Source organism: Dipodomys spectabilis, unplaced genomic scaffold, assembly GCF_019054845.1.
Source record: "Dipodomys spectabilis isolate Male_0828 unplaced genomic scaffold, ASM1905484v1 ptg000118l, whole genome shotgun sequence".
Taxonomy (NCBI): domain Eukaryota; kingdom Metazoa; phylum Chordata; class Mammalia; order Rodentia; family Heteromyidae; genus Dipodomys; species Dipodomys spectabilis.
Window position 1 is genome coordinate 4,741,158 of NW_024870795.1, and position 7,472 is coordinate 4,748,629.

Below are 7,472 nucleotides of genomic sequence, written 5' to 3' on the forward strand. Positions count from 1 at the left end.
GGGTACCCAGGGAGATCTTGTCAAGAATACACTGAGCTGGGTGCCAGTGGCTCACATCTGTAATTCTAGCTACTTGGGAGACTGAGATCAGGAGGACTGCAGTTTAAGGCCAGCCCAGACAAAAAAGTTTTTGTGTCAGTAGTGGGGTTTGAACTCAGGGCCTCATGCTCTAACATGGCTTTTTCTGTTCAAGGCTAGTGCTCTACCATTTGAGCCATATCTCCACTTTGGCTATTTGCTGTTCAATTGAAGATAATCTCAGATTTGTCTGCCAAGGCTGACTTCAAACTTCAATCCTCAAATATCAGTCTCCTGAGCCATTAGTGCTTGGCCTGATTTTTCCTTCCTTCCTCCCTCCCTTCCTTCCTTCCCTTCCATTTTTTAAATACATTTTTATTGCAAAAATACTGTACAGAGGGGTTACAGTTACAAGAGCAAGGTAATGAGTACATTTCCTATCAAGCATTGTTGCCTCCTCCTTTGTTTTTCCACTACCATCCCTTCCCTCCCACCCCCTTTCCTTTCTCTCCTCTCTCTCTCTCCCCCCCTCTCCCTCTCTCTTTCCTTTGTTAGTCCTGAGGCTTGAACTCAGCACCTGAGTGCTGTCCCTTAGGTTTTTTGCTCAGGGCTAGAGCTCTACCACTTGAGCCACTCTCCACTTCTTGCCTTCTTGTGGGTTCACTGGAGATACAAGTCTCATGGACTTACCTGCCTGAGCTGGCTTCAAACCATGACCCTCAGATCTGTCTCGTGAGTAGCTAGGATTACAGGTGTAAGCCACTGGCACTTAGCTTGATGTTTTTAAAGCAAGGCCTATGTGAGGAATTAATGTCCTTTTTTCATTAATGTCCTTTTTTTTTCTTTTTCTTTTTGTCAGTCATGGGGCTTGAACTGGGCTGGGTGCTATCCCTGAGCTCTTCAGCTCAAGAGGAACACTCTACCACTCTGAGCCATAGCGCCACTTCCAGTTTTCTGGTGATTAGTTGGAGATAAGAGTCTCACAGACTTTCTAGCCGGGCCTGGCTTTGAACCTTGATCCTTAGGTCTCAACCTCCTGAGTAGTTAGGATTACAGGTGTGAACCACCAGCACCCAGCTCATTAATGTCCTTCATAGTCATAGATGGATAATAGAAAGATAGAAAAATAGATAGATAGATAGATAGATAGATAGATAGAATTAATTCATGCTGGTTCCAGTAGCTTGATTGCAGGTGTATGCCACACACTTGGATTGAGAACAAGAACTTCAGTCTGTGGTTACTGCTATACCTTTCAACCAGATGCTCAGTCTGTAGTAGGTGCTCAGGAAATATTTGTTGAATGAATAACAGCTCCCATTTCCAGAATAGCAAATGCTGGAGCAAGCATTTTACTCTCATTAAACCTTCCTCCTAAGCCTATGAGGGCAGATGTCATTACCCCTGTTTTACTGATGAAAAATATGCTGTTCAGAGAGGTGATCCAAGTCCCAAAGTCACACAACTAATAAATGGCAGAGCTGAGATCCAACCCAGACACATCTGATGCCATAGCTGAGCTATCAATTACTTCACAATTCTGCCTCCCAAGTCACTAGCACACCACTGTCTCAATACTCTTCTGAGTCTATTAAGATGACCTGCTTTGCTTCCACCCAAGATTATTACAGATGTGAAAGCATGACATGCCCAGACGATCTGAGCTATAGAAGTGAGGAGCTGATCTGAATGACCAGGCTTCCTGAAGCAAGTCAGAACCCACAGCCTTTTCATGTAATCACACCTCTTCTTTCAAACCAGAGCTCTGTAAGTACAAAGCGCTACTGCTGTTGTCATGGTGTTGTACTAGGCTTACCTGGTAAACATGGGGTTAGGTCAGTCCTTCCTTTAGAGTCAGACAATCTGGGTTCAAATCCTGTCTCCATGATGTTCAGCTGTAGCCAGCCACTGGTGGTGGTTCACATTTGTAATCCTAGCTATTCAAAAGGCTGAGATCTGAGGACCTCATGAGGTTCAAAGCAACCACAGGCAGCAAAAAGGCTGCTAGAGTACCAGCCTTGAGCAAAAAAAAAAAAGCTAAAGGACAGCACCCAGGACGGGGCGCGCGCGCGCGCGCGCACACACACACACACACACACTATTAGCTGTGTCACCTTGGGCAAGACACTCAAGTCTCTCTGAGTCTGTTTCTCAGCTGTAAAGTGGAAGACAGAAAACTGAATATGCAAAGATGCATACAGCTTACATAAAGTGTCTAGACTTTAATATCTCTATCACCAGCACTGCTATGATGCTTTGAATCTGAGATGTCCCCCAGAGGCTTGGTGGCTTTGGTTGTCACTGGTGAACCTTGGGGAAGTGACTGGATCCCAAGGGCTCAGTGATCAGTCCATTGATGGAATCATAATTGGGTGGTAGTGTTGGGAGTTGTGGAAATAGGAAGTGGGGCCTGGTTACTGGAAGGTCACGGGATATGACTTTGAAGGGTAGACCTTGGGTGCAGCCTCTCCGGCCCTGTCTCTGCATCTGGCTGAGATGGTAGAAGCAGCCCTGCCTGGATGCTCTTCTTAACCATGGCCTACAGTAATGGAGCCAGCCCACTCTGGACAGAATCCTGAAACTCTGAGAACAAAATCCTTCTCCCTGGAAGCCGTTTGCCTCCATATTGTGTCAGATGAGAGCGTTTGAATATGTATCCTGTCAGTTGTTTTTATGTGGATTGGTGTTCTGCCTCCCACCCCCACCCCCAATGGGACTGTATCGTAGCTTGCTGTTTTACCCCATCACAGTGTATTATCATGAGCAGTTTCCATGCCAGAAAAATCCTACAACACTTTGCATGATGGCTGAGAGCTCGAGCTTTGCCAGTGGACTGCCTGGATTCTATCTATCTATCTATCTATCTATCTATCTATCATTATTATAAAGGTGATGTACAGCTGGGCACTGGTGGCTCATACCTGTAATCCTAGCTACTCAGGAGGCTGAGCTCTAAGAATCCCAGTTCAAAGCCAGCCTGGGCAGAAAAAAAATGTGTGAGACTCTTATCTCCAATAAACCACCAGAAAATGGGAAGTGGCTCTGTGGCTCAAGTGGAGCGCTCACCTTAAGCTGAAGAACTCAGGTACAGCGCCTAGGCGGAGTTCAAGCCCCATGACTGACCAAAAAAAAAAAAAAAAAAGGTGATGTACAGAGGCATTAGTTTCATGTCAGGTAATGAGTAAATTTCTTTTCGGACAATGTTACCTCTTCCTTCACTCTCTCCCAGTGGAATCAATCTTGACATTTTCTTTCACTTGCTGTGTGAGCTTAGGCAACTGATTGAGCTCTCTGTGCCATAACTTTCTCATCTGCAATCCTGCAATGTTGATAAAGTGACACTGGGGGGGGGGGCAAGGATAAAGAAACTCTGCAAGCTCAATGTTAACTCAGGCCTTCCATTCATTCAGAAAGGACATGAACAGAATGCTCTAACTGGAACGGCAAAAAAGCCTTCAGCTGCCAAAACAGATTGGTTTATGGAAGGACCCAAATCAATATGATCAGAGAGGCTTGGATGCATTAGTGTTAGTAATAAAGATTAAAATAAGATGTGCATGTATGGTATTTGGAACAGAGACTGTGATAAATATTGTGTATAATTTATGAGACTACACTGACTTCCACGGTAAGGTTGTATGAAACTCTGATCAGCCCTCTTCAGAGGCTATCTGGGCTGTTTCCAAACTGTTCTAAACACTATGGTGAGCATCTTCCAAGGATAAGAGTTCTCTGAAGGATACAGGCACATGTATGTTAGCCCTCCCAGAAGCTGGAGTTTTCTGTGATTGGTTGAGAAACACAGTTTAAGGCAGCTGGGTTGGCCAGCCAGAATGCACACTTCCTTACTTGTGAAATGGAAGCTCTCCACAGGGCTGTTTTGGAGCTCAGCTGTACAAATCCCATCAGTAAGTCCCAGGAGGAAGGACAGATCTAAATTCCCACCTTGGCCTTGATCTTTTGAATGAGAGTAAATGATTTCCCTTGTGTTTTACTCACCGATGCAATCAGTGGAGGCTGCTGGTCCCCTCTGCTTCCCGAGGAGCAAGGGGTGCGCCCGTCAGTCTCAGGTGAGCCCATGTTTGTGCTCTTAGGAACCCAAGTGGCCATCTCAAGACTCAGGGGAAAAGCTGGTACCCAACTAGAGCCAAAGGGCTTCAGTGAGGATAGGCCAGGAAAAAGCAGGTGATCTGGAGAAGAATATGAGAAGGCAGTTCCATTCAGGTCTGTCCTTAGACTCTCGGTAGGAAGGTCATCTTCATCATCCCACCCCAACCCGACAACCTCAACTCCTTCCATTCACCACCACACTGGACTCCACAGCATGGGCCTGAACCTCAAGGCTTGATCTTTGCTCAGCTCTTGCTCCAGCAAAATCACTCTACTACATCCAGTTTTGTGACCTTGTTTTCTGAACCTGTTTTCTCTTCCGTAAAGTGGAGCTAACATGACCTGCTTCTAAACATAGGGCTGGACACAGCTCCAGAGGACCCTGGCACAGCATAGGCAGATGACCCAACAAAGGACACTAGCCAGTGGCCAGATGAATTGGGATTGGAACTCCAATCTCCAGACTTTTGGCTTGCCTCCATGTGAGAGATTCTGTCTCACCTGTCTCTGTACCAGATAGCCGTGTTGGGAATTTATCTGATGGCAGGCTAGACTGTGGGCTACAGAGCTGTGTCCTCTTTCATCTCGGTTCTCACTTGCCCATTCCAGGGTATGCCAGGCTGTAGTTCTTCTCTAACAGGGGCACAATGAGGAGTGAAAAGGGGAACCACAGATTTGGTTTCTCAATTCATGGAGTCGTTGGACTGTCTCAGTTCGTGGTCCAGGAAATCTGGAAGCTTGCAGAATAGAAAGATGGAATATTCTTGGAGTCCCATGGAGCCAGCATCTAACTGTACCTATTTCCTGGCTAACGCATTGAAGCCTCTAATCTTATTGATTTAGGTCCTGCCTGTATCTTCTTCTACAAACCAATGTGTTTTGGCAGCTGAAGGCTCTTCTGATATTCCAATTAGAGCATTCTGTTCATGTCCTCTCTCAACAAATGGCAGGCCTGAGTTAACGTTGAGCTCATGAAGTTTTTCATCCTTGGCAACTCAGTGTCACTTTATCAACATGCTGGAATAGAGGTGCGGATGAAAACCAAGTATATCGGTAAGAGTAGATAGATGAGCCAGGTATGGTGGTGCACACCTACAGTTCCAACACTCAGGAGACTGAGGCAGGAGGATCATGAATTTGAGGCCAGTCTGGACTACACAGAGAGACTCTGTCTCTAAAACATGAACAAAAAACAAAAGCATTACTTTACCTCCTGCTTGCCTGGCTCTGAATGCTTGTTTATCCTGCAAGCCTTAGCACAAACCTGAACGCAATCAGAGGCTTAGAGGAATTCAGTAACTTGCCCAAGCTAGTAAGTGACCAAGCTAGAATTTCAACCCCAGTCTGAAAAAACAGGAAGCCTTGCTACTTTTCTAAATTGTATCTCTGCTGGGTATGAATCTGTTCCCAAAAAGTTTTTTACCCAGATAGATGAACAGCCTCACCTGAGAGACCCAAGACACAGCACTGATGGATGCTCTGGGTAGGAGCAAAAGCTGAAGGAAGAAGATTACATTGCAATGAGAGTTAAAACAGAAAGAAGGGTAAGGCTTGCTTGCCTTCAAGGCTTGGAAGATGAGGGCAACTACTATCGTGTGTGACCAGCTCTGGATGTCTTAAAGCAAGGATTTTTTCTTTTAAGAAGACACTGGGGGATTTTTGAAGGTTTGTGAACAGGAGAAAGTGACAGTGATTGAGGACAGGGAATGTCTTTCTTGGGGTGGGTGTTGAATAAAAGGGTGATCCCAGGGCAGGGGGTCCTGTGGCCCACCACAACAGAGTGGGCCCCTACTTCCTGAGTGTTTTCAAACGTGCTAGAAGACTAACTGCCTCATTACTGCTGAGGGTTAAGCTGGAAGAGCCACACGGTAGGGCAATCTGCAACCATCTGCAAATATTTATGAAAGGCGTATAAGAGCACATAAAATGCTTACACTAAAGAACAGAAGACCAAGACCGAAGGTGTGGCTCAGGTGGTAGAGGACCAACATCGGAGCATGAAGTCCCACGTTCAAGCCCCAGTACTACTGGCACAAAAAAAGAAAAAAAAGTGGGATACAAAATACAAATGTCTACTATGAACACCGATCTATTGAATAATGACAGTTCTGTTAGCCATGGAAGAAACTTGGGGAAATAAGTTCAATAAAATACTAAGCGCAGTGGTTGTGTTCCGCTTATCTAAGAGACAAGTGTGGTTCTTTTTTCTTCTTTAAGCATTTTCCTAATTTTTTCTAAATGACACACGTTACGTTTTCCTCCTCCCCCCAATCTTGTCCGTTCTGACCGTTCTTCAGCTTTACCTCTAAGGCAAGGGAAGTTAAGAGCCATCAATGAGCAAACAGATGCAGTCCACCTAGCACCGTGGGCCTTTGGGTGTCTTCGGCCGCCAGGTGCCACCTCGGAGCCGCCGCGGAGCAGCTTCGGGCCAGGGGAGGGGGGAGGCGGACCTACCGCGATGCCCGCCGGCCCGGCCCGGCCCGGCCCGCCGCGCCCGCGCCCGCGCCCGCGCCCTCGCGGCTCTGCAGGCTCCGCGCCCGCCCGCGGAGCTCCAGCTCCGCACCCGCGCCCGCCCAACCTGCGGACGTGGAGCCGGGCCGCGCCGACGCACACGCCACCCGCGGCCTCGCGCGCACCGAGACCCCGCCCCGTGACGCAACGCCAGGGGCGGGACCACGGAGGCCCCCCTCCTTCCTTCCTCTGATTGGCCGCAGCTCTGTCACCACGTCGCGGGAAGCTGGCTGGGTGTGAGTGTGTGTATGTGTGTGTGTGTGTGTGTACGCGCGCGCGCGTGTGTCGGGGGGGGAGGGTTGCTTTGTCATTCGTACCCTCGTCTCGCGCTGACGCGACTGGCCTGGCCGAACGCTCCGGCGCCCGCCGGAGAGACCCCGGCGCTGCTCCCGGGACGCTCCCTTACATAATGACGCGGCTGACTGAAGCACATGTCAGCGCAGAAACCCCAGTTGCGGCAAACCTCGGCCTCCCGGTTCATACACGCTGGACGGGAGCCGACAGTGCCACACGGCCCGGTGTGGACCCGTATGGATGATCACACAATGAGAATCAATCTAATAGTCATGAGGCGCACCTTCGCAACAAGGCATAATATAAGATGTTATATTTATAGGGCCTATTTATAAGCCTCCATTTAAATCTTTTCTGATAGGCCCAACCACGCGTTCAGACACCATTATGATTGGCGCACGCTTCCGTCCTTCAAAGAGGCGGGTTCAAAAGTCCGTTTTGCCTCAGCGGGCCCTGGGATTGGCCGGCAGCGGCAGAGCGGCGCCTTTGATTGGCCCCGAGGGCCGTCCGTCGGGACGGCGGAGGTGGGGCAGGCGGCT